The sequence below is a fragment of the Bos javanicus genome, chromosome 15, assembly GCF_032452875.1.
Source record: "Bos javanicus breed banteng chromosome 15, ARS-OSU_banteng_1.0, whole genome shotgun sequence".
In the NCBI taxonomy this organism is placed as follows: Eukaryota; Metazoa; Chordata; class Mammalia; order Artiodactyla; family Bovidae; genus Bos; species Bos javanicus.
Genome location: NC_083882.1, coordinates 15,067,562 through 15,088,738, shown reverse-complemented (window position 1 = coordinate 15,088,738; position 21,177 = coordinate 15,067,562). Strand labels below are relative to the sequence as shown.

The 21,177-nt window shown below is 43.9% G+C and overlaps 1 long non-coding RNA gene across 1 annotated transcript in view; it reads right to left on the bottom strand.

Annotated features, from left to right (window-relative positions):
• Positions 1-9,912: 9,912 nt before the first annotated feature.
• The window catches only part of LOC133261665 (uncharacterized), a 32,733-nt gene continuing 21,468 nt past the window's right edge, over positions 9,913-21,177 (bottom strand). Inside the window, exons 5-6 of the long non-coding RNA XR_009741072.1 lie at positions 14,072-14,195; positions 9,913-10,114 (exon numbers count right to left, since the gene is read on the bottom strand). This is a non-coding gene — a long non-coding RNA (uncharacterized LOC133261665). The remainder of the gene's footprint in view (positions 10,115-14,071; positions 14,196-21,177) is intronic.

Sequence of the window (21,177 nt, the reverse complement as noted above, 5' to 3'; positions counted from 1 at the left end):
TGGAGTCCAGAGACTAGTACTGCCCAAGGGGGTCATGCTAGAGAGGTGTCTATGTCCAGTAGGGACCGCTTAACATCGTGACCAAGCTCATCCTGGACCATGACTTCACTGTAGCAGCTCCTCGGCATCTCTCTGAGGCTAGTGCTCTTGCCTTCTCATCGTCTGTGAATTTCCTGAGAGACTTCCAATAATCATCTTTGTGCTCAACTAAACTAGAGTTGGTGTGCGTTGTTTGCTTGCCATCAAGAGTATTGATCCATTTAAAGGGAAGGGGTGAGTGGGGAGACTTCTTAGAGGCTTTCACAGTTGGCGGGTGAGGCAAGATGGCGGCTTGATTGAGCGTGGAGTGCAGGTGAAAACAGGGTGTGAAGTGAATTTTAGATGGTGTTGGAGGAAGAGTCACCAGAATTTCTTGATAATTCATATGTAGTGAGAAGCAATGAGCAATCAAGGGAAACTTGATATTTGGCTTGAAAATGCTTACGCCCATTTGTGGAAAGCTAGAAAAAGTCTGGCACTAAACTTTTATCAAGACTTAACTGAGAGGTTGCCTGGAGCTGTGGTAAGAACAGAGGCCTTACTTCATATATTTTTAAAAAGTCTTTATTGAATTTGTTAAAATATTGCTTCTGCTTTCTGTTTTGGCTTTTTGGTTCCAGGCATGTGGGATCTTAGTTCCCTGACGGGGGATCAAACCCACACCCCCTTGCATTTGGAAGGTGAAGTCTTAAACACTGGACACCAGAGAAGTCCCATTACATCGTATTTTATACACAAAAGCATGATTTATGTTATACTTCTTTTTCATATTAAAAAATGGTAACATCTGGGTGCTTGTTTTTTATATGTTGTGTATTTTGTGAGTAAAATTAACAAATATTTTAAGAGAAACCTTTGGAAATTTTGGGAAAGTATTAAAGACAGAATTAAATTAACGACGAATGTTTGGGTCTATTGAAAAGTGGAAGAAAAAAAAAGTTTCTTGGCTGAATAAAAGAAGTGCTGCTATTTCAAAGGAAAAAAACGAGATGGGAACACACGAAGATTTCAGTACGAAGTCATCAATCACTTTACTCTGGAGTGGAAATTTTCACAACCAAATGGCAGAGTACCATTATCTTCTTAAATAGCATTAATTTCATCTTTTGAAAGTAAAGCCGTGCTGAATCCAAAGCTAACCAAATCTGAGATAGTAGTTTACCTGCACCAGAGATGAGGCACTCCTGAGAGGGTTTGGGAGGAGACTGCCTGATTTTGCCCCCTCCCACCAGTCTGGGCCTGGCGTGGAAGGTGGGGGAGAGAAAGGCTGGGCTGGGGGAGTGAGGCAGGAGCGCGACTTGCCAAAAGTTATAGAAAAAGATGAGGTTGTCAAAGCCAAAAAGGGTTAGTTACGATTCAAGGCATGAGTTTAAAGCATGAATCAGTTTACAGGCTGATTTGTTCACTGCAAATCTTGGTTGCCAAATCCTGGGGAGGCGAACCCAAAGCAGAGCAAAATCCAAATGGATAATTGGCCAAAAAGCCAAGGTTGGCACAAATGGCGGGACGGAAAAGAGGGTGCTCAGAGGACTAGGGAGCAGGCCCGGAGTTGTCCTGGAATTGGTGGTTTACCGCATTCTCTCATGGGTGGGAGAAAATCTTGGATGGTGAAGAAACAACTCTTCCGAGGAATGAACAGACTTTCTAGATCCCAGAGGGATGCCTGAGATCCAGAGGCCTATATATGAGGGAAATCGTAATATAAATAAATCAGATTGATTTTATTCTAGATTCATCTACCCACCCATCCATTTATCAGTTCTGGATTATATTAATAGACCTACATATACCAACATCATTCACTCAAATTAACTCTGATGGAAATATATGCAAAGAAAAGAAGTTTTTTGAATTTTAAATAGGGGGTAGGGTCGTGAAAATGACTTTTGAAAAGATAATCAAATAGGTTCTTTAAGGATCAGCTTTTAAGATAAGAATTATTTGAAGCAGCATAAAAATGTTTACATGTAAGTGAGTACTGCTACAGTCCTTCAAGTATGTCTTTCTTCAAGGAAGCTAAACAAAATTGGAAAGAGATTTTGTTTATTGTCCTTAGCAAACCTTTTGTTTATAGATAGGGTAGAGCTAAACTTCATTCCAGAAAATGTCTGAATTAGTATATTTGTAAAGTAATAGATTTCCTTTTTATGAGAATTGTTTCTAGCAAACTCTATCCCAGTAATAAGAAAGGTATTGCAGTTGGGAGGAAAAAAAGACCTATTCAGACTGATTACATCAACACTCATAACGTAAGTTGTCCAATGTTTTGAATTCTTTCATCTCTATCAGAGCAGATACATCAAAGTTAAAGAGATCTAGAAATCTCTAGAATAGAACTGTAAAGTGGAAAATGTGACAATTACAGTCACGTCACTCCGGAAGTTTCATTTGAATTACAGAGAGCCGTGGTGACGGGAATCCTATTGAGAAGAACATCTAAGTTTCAGTATTTCCCTAAATAAAGATCTCATTTATACTGCTGGTTGGAGGAGCAACCCCAGTGGCTCAAGTTCACCCTGATGATTAATGACAGTGCCATTAGCCTGGTGTTAATCACCCTTTCCAAGGAGCCAGGCCCCTCCCCTCCCCCAGCGCAGAAGACATTCTTCATCCTCAGCTCTGTTCTGTGATTATAGACCATAGAAAATAATAGCGGTTCTGGAGGCTAGCCAGCCCCAACTCTCTTCTTTGCTTTGGGTCTTTTCTCTAACCTCTTTATCTCACATACTTCCCATCAGCTGCTTCTCTTTAAGCTGTAAATGTATGCATACACACAACACACAACACACACACTAAACCTGGGAGCTCAGCAGAAAACAAGTCCATGCTTGCAGGGAGCTTAGAGAGACCAGTCCAGGAGACAGAGAGCAAGAAAGAAGGCCCTGGTGGCTGCTCAGCTCGGGCTTGCCATTTTCTCCCCTGGCAGATGGTTTCCGACCCTCCTTCCAGGTCCAGATCAGCCTAAAGCTCAGAGTGGGCAGCCTGCCCACCATGAGTGACATCTGTGTTTCTAGGAAGTCTCTCTTCTACTGACACAACCTGCCCTTCCTGCTCAGGCCTGAAAGCCTGTGCTGGGGAGCCTTGCCTTTAGCTGAAGTGATAATCCTCCTTAACATGCAAATCCCCTGGGAGAAGGGACAATGGACAGCTTCTCCATCCTTTGCACTTGAGGGGGAGTGAGATTCTGAACCTGGCGGGTGCACCTGCCCCCTTGGGTACTCTGGGCCCGTGATGCAGAAAACAGAGCTCTTTCTGACCCAGGGTTCTCTGGAATTCGTGTGGTGATGAGTAAAATGAATTGAGATTCCCTGGGGATGGCGCATATGGGGAAGGGCCGAGGCAAGCGATCTGAACCTCCCATGGAACTCTGGTCTGGCTTCCTGTAGTGGCAGAGTTTTTTGCTAGATGGTCTCCTTACGGAGGGCTTCCCTGGTGGCTCAGATGGTAAGGAATCTGCCCGCAAGGCAGGAGACACGGGTTTGATCCCTGGGTCAGGAAGATCGCTTGGAGAAGGGAATGGTCGCCCACTCCAGATTTCTTGCCTGGAGAATCCCATGGACAGAGGAACCTGGCTACCGTCCATGGGGTCACAAAGAGTTGGACAAGACCGAGTGACTAACACTTTTACTTTCTTTCCCCTTGCAGAACAGTAGGCAGAGACTGTGTTGGTCATTTCTATATTCTCAGTGCTGAGCATCACATCCTAAATCCAGCAGACTCTTAAGAACTGTTCACAGAATGAATGAATGAATGAATGAGCAAGTGATATGCTTGGCGGGCCCTCCCTTGGCAAGAACAACTTGGAGCAAGTTCCCGGCGTGCTCATCAAGCCCGGCCACCTGGAGCAGTGACACCGGCTGCCCGCTCCGTCCACACTCGCGGGGCCCTCTGAATCTCCTTTGCACAATAGGCACCGGGGCTCTTTGCATCCCTCTGGGGCCGTGCCAGGGCAGCTGCTTTCCCACCCCGCTCACTCCCCGACTGAGGCTCTGCTCTTTTTTTCCCAAACCTTTCCATCTGGCTTTGAGCCAGGAAGGCCTCGAAGTCACACTCAGAATTTCCATGACAGTAAATAGACCAAATGAAGCCCTTTCCAGACCCTGAAAGCAGTCTCTTCCAACCCCGCCGTGTCTGGCAGCATTTTTGTTCGCTCCGTTTTGATACAGGCCTGTGGAAGGTCAACGACTCCTTTAAAAATAAGGAAAACATGGCCAAGGGCCCAGGGGCTAAACTGCTGACAGTGCAGTTCTTTGCAACAGCTCACAGTTGCCTGCCGAAGCCTCACAGAGATTCCTCACAAAGGTCTGCAATCTATTATGCTCCAGTCCGACTGCTGCATTCTAATGTAAAAACAGATCCTTGGATCAACACCCTATAAAAAGCCAAGAAAAATGTGGTAGTGTTCTTTCCTGGCTCAAGCTGAGAGGTTTCTGAGGGAAGAATCCTTTGCAAGCCTGCAGGCCTGTACCTGTGTGGTTTTCATGGTAACTCGATCCATTCAGGATCCCAGCAAGATGTGGCGGTTTCAGGTATTAGCACTCGCCTTGTGGAGGCGAAGAATGAAAAATGCCCAAAGGGACAAACCCCCAGATTATTTCCGTGGAACCAGAATCAGGGGCGATGCTCCCCAGTCTTTCATCCATTTCCCTTCTGCTTTCAGTCTGGATGAAATCTTTCTGGAAGATGGCACTTTAAAACCTCTGCTCCAAATATGTTCCTAACAGGCTCCCCAACTAAAATACAGCCGCTTTCTTAAAATAAAATAACAAGCTGGCTGCCCAGAGATCCTGGCCAAGCGCAAACAAAAATAAAGCTTCTTGCTTCCTTGGACATTGCTGGCCACTGGTGCATAAAATCTACACGGGGGAAAAAATGTGATTAAGTTAGATCAATTGCGATATTTGAAGGTTTGGAAAACAAGACCCTCTATTCCCCTTCCTGTCAGCTTGTCTCTTTTCTCCCAGCCTGACCTCTTTCCCCTCCCCGCTAAGAATGCCTTTGGGGACCAGGAGTGCGAAGTGTCAGGAAAGGCAGGATAACCAGTTTTAATCTGTTTTACCGGACTGTAACCACTGCTGGTGCCACCCTGGCACTAGCCACTCACGCAAGCTCATCCCTTCCCTGGAGGTCGGCCAAGTTGCTGTTCGCTTTCTGTCTGCTTCATTTGTTCACCTATTGGCAATTACCTTGCTGAGATCATTGTTTTTCTCTTCTGTATTTTTAGCTCAGTATGAACCTTGCAGCAGGATGACTGTCTCAGACCCAGCCTTTCCTTTTCAGAGTGTAACAAGCCTTGTTTTGGCTGAATGTGTGGAAGTAACTTTCTCTGTGCTAAAAGAAGATTTACCTTATGTGTGCTTTGGCCAAATATACGTGCAGACTTTGCTTTATTGACTGTGGACTCATATGCTGCCAGGCACACGTTTATCTGGATAAACACACACATAACACACATGCGCACATGTCTCCCTAGTTTAATTTTGATCCAAATGGAGTCAACAGTAAGTACTGAATCCTGTTCTTGTCTAAAAGTTGGATTCATTCACTGCCTCACCTTGGTCTGTGGTCAGATGTCAGTGCCTATATTACATTCCCTGTGCCAAACACAGTACCCGGCATGTGTAGATACTCAATACATGTTGAATGGATAAAAAGACAAATGGACGGTTTCCAAATGGATATTCAGGCTGGGAGAAAATCTAAGAAGGGAAGAAATGCCACAGAGGTGCTACTTTCTGCTTCATTTCCTGACCTTAATTTTGAGCATTTTAGAGGGAAGGCTATGTGTTTGTGGTCATTTAGGTTCAACTCCATTATCTTCTTCTCAGACAACGTTTCCTTATTTTGTCTGAAGAAGCTATCTTGCTACCCATTTAATCACTTGCTCTAAGAGTCCCTTGCATAATTGTCTTTACAGTGCTTTTCCCCATGTGAAATGATTGTCTTTCTGTTTGCTTATTTGTTATCTGTGTTTCCTCTTTGAAATGAACTATTTTATGTCTGTCTTTTTGTTGTGGTATCTTCAGTGCTTATATTGGTGTCTATAGCACAGAGAAGTTATTCAATAGAGATGTATTAAGTAGCTAAGTAGATGAACCCTCTTTTGCCTGGTCACAGAAGCCTGGAGGGAGCAATTAAAAGAAACAAGTCAAAAGCTAACAGCTCAAATTCTCCCAAATCCTTTCTTTCCCTGGAATGCCTCCTGCTATCTGACCTTGAATGACTAGCCTTCCCATCTAATCAGCTGATGCTCATCTCTAATGCCCTTTTTTCCTGGTGCCCACAGATCATTCCCAATGATGTGGGCTGGGAATTATATGCTTCTGACCTGTGGGCACCACTGCTCCCTCCAGCACTATTGCTGACTGGATCCTTCCCTGCCTTGTCCGCTCACTGTCTGTAAGCTGTCAGCCCTTCCCCTCACTGCAGAGCAGGCACATGTGGAAATGGAGCTCTCACACACCTGCAGGGGCCAGAGCCTCTGGGCTGAATGGTTTACAACTTCCCCAATCTGCCTCAGATGCTGCTCTCTGCCTCATTCCTCATCTTCCTGCCATCTGTCTCCTTGTCCTGTTTTTCCACTTAAGCTCCTACAAAGACCTCTTGTTTTGACCTCTGCTTTCTTACCTGGATCACAGTTAGGATTCTCCCTCTGACCACAGTGTGCTCAGCAGACCTGGGTTAAACAACCTGGGCCTTCCAGCCTGGAGCCACTGGTTTCCCTCTCCAGGGGTAATTGGGTTGTACACGCCATCCCATACCCTCGCTTCCTCTACGTTTCCTACCATTCCCGTAGCTACAGTGCTTGTCACGCCCTCACAACTCCACATTGACTTTTTATGCCCGATGGAACCATTATTTTAGCAGGCACCAGATTGGCTGCTTCACCTTATTTCTCATGAGGTGATCATAATATATGCCATTTGTTGTACACTTTCTATGCATCAACTCCTGGTGAAAAACTCTTTATGAAATCTTGTTTAATTATCTTAGAAGTTCTTTGAGTAATGTGTTAGTATATCAGTTTGTTAGGATTGTCATAACAAAATACCTCATGCTGGGTGGCCTGAATAACAGAAATTTATTTCTAAGAGTTCTGGAGGCTGGAAGTCCAAGATCAAGGCTCCAGCAAGGTAGGTTTCATTCTGAGTCCTAGTCTCTCAGCTTGTAGGCAGTGGCCATCTCTCTGATTCCTCACATGGGTGGGAGGAAAGGGAGCAAGAAGATGGGAGAGAAAGAGAGGGAGAGAGAGGCAGAGCCAGAGAACCACACACATATACAGAGAGACCCAGAGAGAGACAAAGGGGGACGTAGGAGGAGAGGATGCTGCTAGCTCAGCTCAGTGTCTCTTCTTACATGGACACTTATCCTATTGGAGCAGGGCCCCACCCTTGTGGCTTCATTTAACCTTGTTATTTCCTTACTCTAAATATAATCACATGGGAAACTTGAAATTCTACATATAAATTGCGGACAAACACATGCATTCGGTCCATAGCAGTCACTTAGCTGATTTTAGGGGTGAAAAAAAAATGGATGCTTAGAGACACTAAGTAATTTCTCCAAAGTTATACTACCAGCTCATGGCAGAGTTAGGATTTGAACTCAACTAGACTGACACCTGAGCTGATCTGAGTGCTATCCTATACTATCTTTCCATTACTATGCCCTTACTTCGACATCTTTATTACTTGGCAGCACCTATATTTGCTCTGGAGTCAGACAGTCCTGAATTCAAATCTTCACTATGCAACTCTGGGCTGTATAATCTTGGGTGAATCATTTCTCTCCTTCTCCAGGATGTAGCCTGGAAAGTTTAAGGGTAAATACAGCTTTTCCTTCGCATTTAAATCTCATCTCTTCTAGACACTGTCTGCCTTGTAAGATTAATAATAATGATAACTACCACCACTACTGTAAGCTGCTGCTGTTGATTCTCTATTAACATTACTCCTACTCCTTCTCTGTCTCCTTGAACCACTAAAATGTATTTAGTCCTTGCTGTATGCCAGTGAAATAGGTATTGGTAACAGAGTGATAGGAAAGCTAAACAAACTGTTGAAGATCATCAACTAGAGAGTGACCTAGGGTTGAATACACATCTGTCTACTTCTAAAGCCTGCTCTTTTTCCCTGATATGTTTTATTTTGGAGGGGGGCTGAAAAAATTGCCTCCATCCCACTCTTCTCTACAATTGACTTCCCAGTAGCACACTATCGGCACAGTAACAAAGGCAATCTGAAATGTATTTAAGAATTGAAGGGAAATTTGAGTTATATTATTGTAAAAAATCCAAAGGCCTGTAATGATTTAGCTTTGGGTGATAAGACCCTTGTGTAGGCAAGACTTGCTTTATGATGTTATGGTGTATGAGGTCAGAACCAAAAGAGATCAGAGGAGCAGCCTGTGTTCTCATTTGATAGTGGTGGTACATCATCACCCTCACTCCTGATGGCTGTATGTGAGCTTTATGTTGTGGGATGAGAAGGTGGGATTCTATTTCAGGTAGACCACAGCCACTACTGGAAATCTCTCAGAGTACGGGTTAATAATGACCACTGTCAGCATCCTGGAAATACTGAAAGTCATCTAAAATGAAGCATGAATAGGGAGGCTATTTGTGCCTCTTTCACTCTTTCTTCCATTCCTCTCTGCAAAGACCTGGGCGTGCTGCATTACTGCAGAGGACTGAGCTTGGGTGATCACATATGTTTCTGGAATTCCCTGCTTCCTCTGAAAGAGGTGGAATTTTCCTAAATAATTCTCATGAAGAGAGCAACAGCAAGAAGGAATTCTGTTTTGTTGTCCATGCCCCAGTCTCACTGATTTTGCATTATTTCCTATTTATGAATGGGGAACTAATGTCTCCCTTTGAAGGTGGTCTTTTGATTTGGGGAAATGTGATTTTCAATTTTATGAGGGTTGGAGAGGCTGTGAAGCTGGAAAAGGGGCACATCTTTTTATTGGAATTGCCTGTTATACATCTTTAGTTTATACCTTTCCCTTTCTCCTGAGGGGAATGTTTCTTCAGCTGAGAATCAATGCATCCATCATGAACCAGTACTACATCTAGGAATGTTTGAAGATAGCCATTTAATGCACTGAAGTGGAGAAAAAAATTGAGATATATGGGTTTTGCATTCTTAACTTTTGCATTCTTCATGGGCTAAGTGCTGGAATACAGTTGTTATTAAATAAACATTTGTTAAATAAACATGTGGAATGCCTTCAAGAAATGCCTTCTTCTTGGAAAGTCTCCAGAATCTCCTTGTATTCTTCAGTAAGTTCTTGCAGACAGGATCTTGGTTTCATAGTTTGCCAGTAGACATAAAAGCCAACGGAAGCTATTCAAGACAGCCTTGATGAGACTGTGATTCAAGCAGACTTCCTCTGGGGCTTGGGTGACAAAATGCAGCATAATGTTGATGAGGACATGCAGTCTGGCACCTGGCAGACTAGAGGCTTTGGGCGCCTCCAGCCGCAGCCCCTTGGCATGGGCCCTGATGTTCTCAAGATGGGCAGGGATAGGAAAAGCTTCTCTTGGGGACTTTGTGGACAATAGAGAGGAACATCACTGTGGACACTGAGGCCAGCAGGCTGGCGGGGGATGTGTGAGGCGTCCTAGCAGAGATTCTCAGGAATAAGAAGGTCATGCAGGTAGATATCAAAGTGGAAGATACTTGGCATATAAAATATGCCATGCCAGGGGATACTTAATGGCTTAGTTTTCAATCAAGAAATGTTTGCGCTAAGAGTCTTGTGCCTTGAACCATCCCAGCCCTTGTACTGTCAGAGTTCACAGAGTGCTGTTGACCTCACTCTGTACTCTGAAGTCTGAGTGCAACACTCAGTTGCTGAGGAGCTGAGAGGAGCTGAGCTGCTCCTTTCATGTTCATTCCAGATTATTTCATTGAAAGATTCTCTTTAGTCTCCCTTCTTAGCTATTTCCTTTTGAAGAATCACCCAGCACTTTTCAGTGATGTCTTCTGTGCTTGCCTGCTTTACCTTTTCTTCCTTTTGCCTTAGTTTTCCCACTCAAGCTACATTTCCATCCCAGTGTCAGGCATATTTCAACCTGTAAAAACAAGGAAGGAGGGGAGGGAGGAGAAGCTGATGGGAGGCTTGGCCACCACTTCACCTTCTGACAAAAGGGCAAGTCACAACCTTTCTAGGCTTCCTTCCATGTGCTAATCTGTACCCCGGGGATCAGAGGGGTGAATTACTGCACTGAGGTTTAGGGAGGAAATGCCAATAAAAAGCCAGTAAAACCCTTTTAAGACCTGAAGGGCTGTGTCCAGGCCCAGCTATCCACTCGCCTGTGTGTTGTGCAAACCACGAACACAGGATGGGCAGGGCCTGAGCACCAGGGGAGGTAGGAGGGGCTCCCCTGGGGGTTGGGGAAGGTAGCGGTTTGGAACTAAGTTACTGGGATGTCCTGACAGGCAAGACAAAGGCGAAAGTTCAAGCATTAGTTCCAGAAATAGCTAAATCAAGCACATGTGCAGAGTCAAGAAGGAGAAAGAGTGTGGGCTTTAAATTCAGCAAGAGCAAGGTTTAAGCTGTGGTTCAAACACTAGCTTTGGGCAAGTAACCATCTCTGAGTCTCAGTTTCCTTGTGGGTGAAGTGGGGATAAAACTGAGCCCATCTTAATGGGTTACTGTGAGGCTTAAAAGTGCCAAAACATCCAAAACAATGAACACACCCCCGAGAATCAATTACTTTTTACTCTATTGGCCTTGTTCATTGTTCTCCTTTTTGTGGTTCACTCAGAGAAACTGGGAGAAAGAATCAAAATAAAGGATCAAAAATCAAAGAAATTGAAGGACTTCCCTAGTGGTCCAGTGATTAAGGATTTGCCTTCTAAAGCAGGGGATGTAGGTTCGATTCCTGGTTGGGGAACTAAGGTCCCACAAGCTATAGGGAGACTAAGCCTGTGCACTGCAACTGATAATCCTATATGCCACGACTAGAGAGAAGCCCATTTGCTGCAATGAAAAATCTTCGTGCTGCAACTAAGACCCAATGCAGCTAAAAATTAATAAGTAAATAAACACTAAAAAAATTAAATCTTGGCAGGTCAGGAAGATCCCCTGGAGGAGGGCATTCCAGTATTCCAGGCAAGAATACTGGAGGATCCCACTCCAGTATTCTTGCCTGGAGAATTTCATGGACAGAGAAGCCTGGCAGGCTACAGTCCATGGGGTTGCAAAGAATCGGACACAGCCGAGTGACTGGCACTGCACTTCCCTTTAATAGGCAAACTACTGTATTTGAGTGAGTGGAGAAGTGATGGGAAAAACCATCACCCCTGACCTTAAAAACTCTCTCAGTCTAGAGTTCTGGTACTAACAGAAGGCATGGAAGGATGCTGTGATACCTTACTGTCGCTATCCACGTGGTGAAGTCTGGTCTCCTTTTAAAGCAAAGGAGACTAGGATTTAGAAACACAGGATGATGGAGTTGGAAGCAGCATGACAGTCTTCTATTTTTAATCTGTTTTATTGAAGTATAGTTGATTTACAGCACTACTAATTTCTGCTATATAGCAAAGTGACTCAATTATGCACATATATATATATACTTTCTTTTTCATATTCTTTTCCATCATGGTTTATCATAGGATTTTTTTAAGTTTCAATCATTTATTAATTAGAATAAAAATAGAAAAAAGCAATTTAAGAATTTGAAAATCTTTTTGATGTAGCTAGAAAAAAATAGTAAATACAGATAAGAAAAATAATTAAAATGCACACACCAAATGCTGCATACAGAAATTGTAAACAGTTGGTAAATATCATTGCAGATTATTTTTCTTTTTTTATCATTGAAGGTTTTTTTTAATTTTTTAATTTATTCATTTTAATTGGAGGCTAATTACTTTACAATATTGTAGTGGTTTTTGCCATACATTGACATGAATCAGCCATGGGTGTACATGGATATTGAATATAGTTCTCTGTGCTATGCAGTAGGACCCTGTTGCTTATCCATCTTGTATGTATAATAGCCTGTATCTGCTAACCCAAACTCCCAGTCCATTCCTCCCCCACCTTCTTCCCCTTGGCAATTACAAATCTGTTCCCCATGGACACGACAGTCTTACAGATGGAAGATCACTGAGTCCTAGGCAGGAGGAGCGACCTATCCCGAGTCACCTCCCTGGAGGTGTGCTGTGGAGCCAGGACATGAACACAGGTCTCCTGGCCCTCAATTTACCCCATGGTTCCTCTGTGACTTGGAGGTTGAACGTGTGATACACATTAAAGTGTGGGGTCATAAGCATTTCTGCTACCCTTGATCTCTTGTAGCTGTGACACAATTGAAATTTGGAAAAGTCATAACCAGGCTGGTTGAATAAGGACATGGGAGTCCCTAGAAGTTGTTGTTGCTAAGTCGTGTCCGACTCTTGCGACCCCATGAACTGTATCCCACCAGGCTCCCCTGACTATGGGATTTTCCAGGCAAGAATACTGGAGTGGGTTGCCATTTCCTTCTCCAGGGGATCTTCCTGACCCAGGGGTCTAATCTGCATCTCCTGCATTGCAGGCAGATTCTTTACAGCTGTACCATCAGGGAAGCTCCTCCTAGAATTTGACGTGAATCCAGTTCCCACATGAAGTGTACTGATCTTTCCTCCATGGCTGAGATGAGTAGGGCTGGCCCAACTCGCTGACCATGGCTCATGGGAGAGTGTATCCATGAGGAAGTTGGAGCAGGTCCGTGTACCCCTCCAGATCTAATCTTGCACCTGCTCATTCGGCCTTCAGAGCTGACCTGTGTGTGCTCTTTGTCCTCTGTCTTCCGGTTTGGTTTGATCACTGGCGTGTTTTGGCAAGTGATCAGAGAGAAGGAGGAGGCTAGGATCAGGGTATGTGTTCCTCTGGCTTCCTCTCTGGTGGGTCAGCAGCAGCTGGCGTCACCCTCTGAGGGCTCCTGGCAGGCAGTTCTCACTGGACACCCACCTCCTCTTGGTTCTCACTACACAGCAGTCTCCTCTGGGAGCGGCTTCATCCCTGGGCCTCCAGGGCATGGGAGAGTAGAAGTTTCCCACTCAGGCAAGCCCAGGAATACTACACTACCCCTTGGGTGTGAAAGTCCCTCAGCCATGTCTGATTCTTCAAAATCCCATGGACTGTAGATGCCAGGCCCCCCTGTCCATGGAATTCTCCAGGGAAGAATCCTGGAGTGGGTAGCCATTCCCTCCTTCGGGGGGATCTTCCTAACCAAGGAACTGAATCTGGGTCTCTTGACTTGCAGGCAGATTCTTTACCATCTGAGCCACCAGGGAAACCCTGAGTGTTTCCTAAAACTCTGTCCACAGTTTCATGAGCGCTCCTTTTATTAAAGTCTCCTCCAATTACCCACTATCTTTTAATTTTTTTCTCCAGGACTAACCACTTGGACAATATAAGGCCACTTCAGTTTCACAGAAAATAATCACACTACTTTAAAACTGAGCTCAAGAGAGACAGTTAAAGGGGAAAGAATATGTTTATCTCAGGAAAGAGAAAGCAATTAATCTGAAAAGTAAAATAAAAACTCTCTCTCTTTTTAACAGAAGAGAAAACATCTTCTTCCCTGAGAAATGATTTACTTCTACACCTAGCATCCATTAAATATTTTCACGGAATTTTATGGGCACTTACAGGTGAGTCAGACTGGCATTCAGTTCTCAGAGAACCTTCAGGCTGGTAGGGAAAAGGAAAGAGCCAAGGGAAAATGATGAAGTTGCAAGGCTGAAATAATTGGAGCTGAAGGGTTGCAAGGGCTGGATTCCCATATGGTGGGTGGGGTGTTGGGGGGTGGAGAGACAGGGGGACAGGGAGAGGTGGGGGCCCTGCAAGCTGAGTGAGCTCTTTACATTGTCCACAGCACAGAGGACACTAGAGAGGGCATGTTTTAAAAGAATGACCCTTTGAACTGCAACCCTCCGTCACCTCACAGCAGAGTGACTCCTGGTAGTTTCTTGGACCACCCAAGGGCCCAGCATGCATTATTCTGAAGATGCTCCATCTGAACAGGTTCGCTTACCTGGACACAGTTGATTGAAATCATGCTGAGCCATTTAGAACCTCATTTCTGGAAGACAAAACTTGATCCCAGGGATATTTTGACTTTTTTCGGCTTATGGGGACTTGGGAGTGCGGGCAGTGGTCTGTAGAAACATGGAAGAATGAAGTAGATGCATACAAAGAAGGAAGAGATAAGGAATGGAGACAGTTAGCTAACTCTGCAGCCTGGATCCAGAACCTTCTGTAAGTTTGACCAATTCCTGCTTTTGTGTGCTGAGAGCCATTTCCCTTTTTCACTGAAGCTAGTTTGAGTTTCTTTTGTTATTTTAAGACCAAAGAATCTTAATTAAAACATTCATGAGAGGGAGCAGTAAAATTTAAGGTTGGAAAGTATGTTTGGAGCAGATAGGAATGAATGTATAAATGAATTACACCTGGGAGGAAAGAAATAGTTGAATTTGTACCAAAGGGGATTTAGGTTTTATAAAAATGCCTGTTTATCATAAAGGCTTTTAGCCCTTGAAATGAGTTATCAACAAATGTAAAAGAAAGTCCTCCAAGCAGGATACTAGACTCAGGACAGAGCTCCCTCCATGACGGTGTAAAAATAGCCATGCCCGGAGCAAGGGTGAACATTAAGGAGGGAGGAAGCTTGGTTGAAAACTAAGATCTCTCAAGGTTACATTCTGGATTTATCATATGGTGTGGAAACAGAACAGAGATTCTGAAGTTAGATAGGCATGGGTTTGAATGCTAATTTTAGTTTTAGTTTCTCCAACTTCAAAATGGGGTTTAAAATACAGTTCTTACAGCTATTAAATAGCATGACATACCAAAAGCAATTATCACAAGATTGTGCAGGTAACTAGACTTTGAAAAAATGTTAGTACTTGTCTTTTTTTTTTTTTTTAAGTAACATTCAAAAGCTGGAATAAAGCAATTGCTTCTTTAAGAAAACATCTCACTCTTGTGAATCCCTGTGCTTCTTTTTTTTCTTCTAGTTATTTGTTGACACCCATCTAACATTTGTTTTATCTAAAAGTTAAATACATCCCTGTAATGGAATTTATCAAGGTGGACCTTTGGAAAACATAGTATCATCCATGTCCTGAGGTTGTGAAATCTTACTTTGTTTCATGGTAACATTTCACGGGTAAGTGAGACATTATTTAAGCAGGTGGATTTTTAGCCCTTTGTTAGATGCCTGTGAAAAGTGTCTTCCTGGGACTGAGCTTCCTTGTATTTTGTTATTCAGAATAAAGGGTGGTGGGACTTTTTCACTCATATGCAATTCCTGGGAATGGAATCCCTTCTCTTCTTATACCTTTGAAACAAAGAAACAGCTTCACTGTACTGACTGTCAATCTGAAGAGTCCCAGGAAGGATGAGGGTTCTCAGTGGGTTTGTAACTGGGCACACAATTTATGGGGTTGGCAGTCTGAGGGTTCTAGCAGACTGATAAGAAGAGGGTGGCTGTGGTATTGAATACACAGAAAAAGCCAAAGGGAGGAAGTATTTGAGGAATGAGTGTCCAGGAGAAGACAATGTCAGGCCCCATGGGAGTTGGCAATATAACTGAGATAAACTGTAGCATTTCCAAATTTTATCTCATGTCACTAGAATTTAGAACTAGGAAAATGGGCCCCTGGGAGGTTGAGTGTTTTACCCAAAGTTGGGGCTTTCCAGGTGGCTCAGTGATAAAGAATCCTCCTACCAGTGCAGGAGACCCAGGAGAAAAGTGAAAGTGAAAGTCGCTCACTCATGTCCGACTCTTTGGGACCCCATGGAATATATAGTCCATGGAATTCTCCAGGCCAGAATACTGGAGTGGGTAGCCGTTCCCTTCCCCAGCGGATCTTCCCAACCCAAGAATCGAACCAGGATCTCCTGCATTGCAGGGGGATTCTTTACCAGCTGAGCTACAAGGGAAGTCCAAGAGACACAGGAGATACAGGTTCAATCCCTGGGTTAGGAAGATCCCCTGGAGATGGAAGTGGCAACCCACTCCAAAATTCTTGCCTGGAAAATTTCATGGACATAGTGAACTACAGTCCAAGGGGTCACAAAAGTCGGACAAGACTAAGCAACTGAGTGAACATGCATGCATGCACACACGCCTAGCTGTTTCATGTAAGGTCCCAAGCTGGAAACTGGGTTTTCTATATTCCTGTTCAGATTACCATCCTCTGTACCCAAGGATATTTGGGGATTTGAAGGTATTGTAGAAAATAAACACGCTGTATCCAGGCAGAGCCATGTTTTCTTTCTCCTTTGATTAGTCTAGGCTGTTTTCTGGGCTTGGCTTTCAGGATTATTCTGGTTTCAGTGTCTTACCTTGTATGTATTCTTAGGCATTACCATTGGTAGAATTTCTCAGCAAAGCATGGCATTAAATCACTTCCCCCAGTTCTGTTCCTGGTCAAAATGCCTGGAAGCTGCAGGGATTGCAAATTCCTGGTGCGGCCAAGAGACCCGGATGTGACCATCTTGAAAGTATTGCATTCACTGAGCACCAGCAGAACCATATGCCTCAGTGACTCTGCTCTCTGTAAAGATGCAGGGACATCTGGATGGCCAGCAGCTTACCCTGAGGCTCTAACAGATTCCAGGCACCCTCGGTTCTCTAAGCTGCCTTCTCCAAGGCCATATAATTAGCTCCTTTAGCTCTGCTGAAGTCTTCAGTTTTCCCACAGGAACAAAGAAGGGAGAAAACACTTGTATATGTTCTAGAAGGAAAGACGTGCTGTAGTATGACATCTGACTTCATAGGACTGAGCCTCTATCACGGGCTAGCATGTCGGGGTTAAACATTTGGATGGACACAAGTTCTACTCTAAGGAGATTACAGTGGCTCTCTTAGCCAGAATGAGAAATGATATACAAGAAGGAAAAAATGCTGTGGGAGGTGTGGCGCGACACAGATGTAGAAATCTCATCAGCCTGGGGGAATTCCAAGTGATTTCATAAAGAACAAAAGCTGTGGTACATATACACAATGGAGTATTACTCAGCCATTAAAAAGAATACATTTGAATCAGTTCTAATGAGGTGGATGAAACTGGAGCCTATTATACGGAGTGAAGTAAGCCAGAAAGAAAAACACCAATACAGTATACTAATGCATATATATGGAATTTAGAAAGATGGTAACAATAACCCTGTATACAAGACAGCAAAAGAGACACTGATGTATAGAACAGTCTTTTGGACTCTGTGGGAGAGGGAGAGGGTGGGATGATTTGGGAGAATGGCATTGAAATATGTATAATATCATATATGAAATGAGTCGCCAGTCCAGGTTTGATGCACGATACTGGATGCTTGGGGCTGGTGCACTGGGATGACCCAGAGGGATGGTATGGGGAGGGAGGAGGGAGGAGGGTTCAGGATGGGGAACACATGTATACCTGTGGCAGATTCATTTCGATATTTGGCAAAACCAATACAATATTGTAAAGTTAAATAAAATTAAATTAAAAAAAAAAAAAAAAGAAGAACAGCACACTGAGATGGCCACAGAAGGATGGATAGGATGTTACAGGCTCAATGACCAGAAATGTGGAAGAAGGATGCTGCAGATGGAAGATCGAGAGCAAGGATCAGAAGCAGCAAAACTTGGTTTGTAGTCAAGAAACACTGAAGAATGTTTTTGTTCAGTCACTAAGTCGAGTCTGACTCTTTGCGACCCCAGGGGCAGCAGCACACAAGGCTTTCTTGTCCTTCACTGTCTCAGTTTGCTCAAACTCAAGTCCATTAAGTCGGTGATGCCATCCAACCATTTCATCCTCTGCCACCTCTTCTTCTTTTGCCTTCAATCTTTCCCAGCATCAGGGTCTTTTCCAATGAGTTGGCCTTTCACACCAAGTGGCCAAAGTATTGGAGCTTCAGCTTCAGCATCATTCCTTCCAATGAATATTCAGGGTTGATTTCTTTTAAGATGGACTTGTTTGATCTTCTTGTAGTACAAGGGGCCCTCAAGAGTCTTCTTCAGCACTGTAATTCAAATGTATCAATTCTTCAGCACTCAGCCTTCCTTATGGTCCAACTCTCACATCCATATATAATTACTGGAAAAACTGTAGCCTTGACTATATGGACCTTTGTTGGCAAAGTGATGTCTCTCCTTTTTAATACGCTGTCTAGATTTGTCATACCTTTCCTTCCAAGGAGTAAGCATCTTTTAATTTCATGGCTGCAGCCACCATCTGTAGTGATTTTGGAGCCCAAGAAAATAAAATAAAATCTGTCACTGTTTCCACGTTTTCCCCAGTGTAGCTGGACCAAAATTTGAGTAACTCTGGGAAGGGAATGAGAGAAGTGAAGAGCTGGTGAGGATCACACTGGGCTAGCTGCACTTTGAAGGCCTTTGTTGAGAGCAGCTCTTGAGGGAGATGATCCAAACGTCTGCAGTGAGCTTGAGAATAAGGATGACAATGCATTTGCTCCGGTGCCTGGAAGGGCAGCCGTAAGAGTGACCTGAGCTGATGCAGGTAAGGAGGCCACTTGTTCACACGTGGAGTGCTGGAGCCTGGGTCCAGATACCAGCCCCTGGGGAAACACTGAAGGATCTGTGGCCATTTTGGAATGTTCTAGCTGGCCTAATTCTGGAAGAGAATATTTTTGCTTATTCTTTTTTCCTCCTTTTTCGTTTACTTAGAAGGCACAGTAAACATGGTACAAGATGTATTCTCAAGGGAACAAAACTCACCGCCGTTAAAATCAAATAGTACACCACTCCCGAAGCTGCATTCTGTACAGCTTGAACTTTGCAAGGCCTTTTCTCAATGAAAACCCCTAATTGAATTTTGAGTATCCTGTTTTGAATTTATCCGAAGAAGCAGAAGAATGCAAGAACAAAGTTACCTACAGGATAGAATGCACTTTGTTAAATTGTTTTTACCAATGTGCTTTAATTCTATGTATTTATGTTGATACTAAAAAGGTACCAAATTTTTTTGGGGGGGGCAGTAACCTGAGAGCTCTCTAATCCCTAAAATGAAGTAGGTAAACAATGTTGTCTTTGAAAAGGGCTTAATTTAGACTTTAGGAAAGTTGAGAATGTTGATGACCAAAGAAAAGCCAGGCAAAATAATCAAGTCAGTCCAGATGTAAAATATGCAAACCCAAGGGAAGGATTATTTACACTTTTGCAGAGATGACCCAGATGAGCTGGGTCAGAGCTGCGCCTGGTGCTCTGTCACTTCAGAGAATGTAAGTCCTCTGTGAGTTTCAACGTGTGTCACATGCCCCTCCTTCTTCTAGATTTTTCCGGCACACAGTAGGTACTCAAGAGATATTTTGTTGAAGGGGTGAGTTCATTCCTGATGCATCAGAATCTTCAGGTGGATTCATAGGGAAAATAAGTGGATATGGGAAAAGGGCTTCCCAGGTGGCTCAGTGGTAAAGAATCTGCCTGCCAGTGCAGGAGACTTGGGAGGTGCGGGTTCGATCCCTGGGTGGGGAAGATCTCCTGGAGAAGAAAATGGCACTCCACGCAAGTATTCTTGCCTGGAAAATTCCATGGACAGAGGAGCCTGGCCAGCTACAGTCCAGGGGGTTGCAAAGAGTTGGACACAACTGAGCACGCACACACTTGGGAATCAGAGAATTTGTACAAGTGAGTTTTAAGGGACAGGCTGAAATGTCAGCACTTGTAAGTGTAAGCAGCTGTTGGGAGTGCAGCCAGCTCGTGTTCCCAGGGGAGGGGGAAGGCCTCTCTCTCACCCTCAGCACTTAGCACTTGGTTCAGGAATCATTGTCTGCCTGCAGCCCTAGAGCTTCTCCTGACTCTGAAACCCCCACTGAACTCCAGGGCCAAGGTGTTTTGAGGAGACCCAGGACTGAAGCATCCAGTTCATTTCAGTCAATATTCCTCCATTACAAAGGGCAATTGTCTGCAGGTTTCTGTACTTTTGCTATATTTTTTTCTGTGGACAGCAGCCCACTGACCCCTGGAAACCTCGATGCCTCGTGTCGAGTTTTAGAGTATGCATACCACAAACACTCACGGTATTTTACTTAATCCACATTACAATCCTCTTTTCTTCATTTTGCGGATGATGAATTGGAGAGGTTTGACTTGACCAAGGACACACAGCTAGGCATACTGATACGTCAACCCAAACCCATGCCCATCGAGTCTGTGATGCCATCCAACCATCTCATCCTCTGCCATCCCCTTCTCCTCCTGCCCTCAATCTTTCCCAGCATCAGGGTGTTTTCATATGAGTCAGCTCTTTGTATCCAAAGAGCTGACTCATATGAAAAGTGGCCAAAGTATTAGAGTTTTAGCTTCAACATCAGTCCTTCCAATGAACACCCAGGACTGATCTCCTTTAGGATAGACTGGTTGGATCTCCTTGCAGTCCAAGGCACTCTCAAGAGTCTTCTCCAACAACACAGTTCAAAAGCATCAATTCTTTAGTGCTCAGTCTTCTTTATAGTCCAACTCTCACATTCATACATGACCACTGGAAAAACCATAGCCTTGACTAGATGGACATTTGCTGGCAAAGTAATGTCTCTGCTTTTTAACATGCTGTCTAGGTTGGTCATAACTTTCCTCCCAAGGAGTAAGCATCTTTTAATTTCATGGCTGCAATCACCATCTGCAGTGACTTTGGAGCCCAGAAAAATAAAGTCAGCCACTGTTTCTACTGTTTCCTCATCTATTTCCCATGAAGTGATGGGACTGGATGCCATAATCTTAGTTTTCTGAATGTTGAGTTTTAAGCCAACTTTTTCACTCTCCACTTTCACTTTCATCAAGAGGCTTTTTAGTTCCTCTTCACTTTCTGCCATAAGGGTGGTGTCATCTGCATATCTGAGGATATTGATATTTCTCCTGGCAATCTTGATTCCAACTTGTGCTTCTTCCAGCCCAGCATTTCTCATGATGTACTCTGCATATAAGTTAAATCGGCAGGGTGACAAGATACAGCCTTGATGTACTCCTTTTCCTATTTGGAACCAGTCTGTTGTTCTATGTCCAGTTCTAACTGTTGCTTCCTGACCTGCATACAGATTTCTCAAGAGGCAGGTCAGGTGGTCTGGTATTCCGACCTCTTTCAGAGTTTTCCACAGTTTTTTGTGATCCACACAGTCAAAGGTTTAGAGTAGTCAATG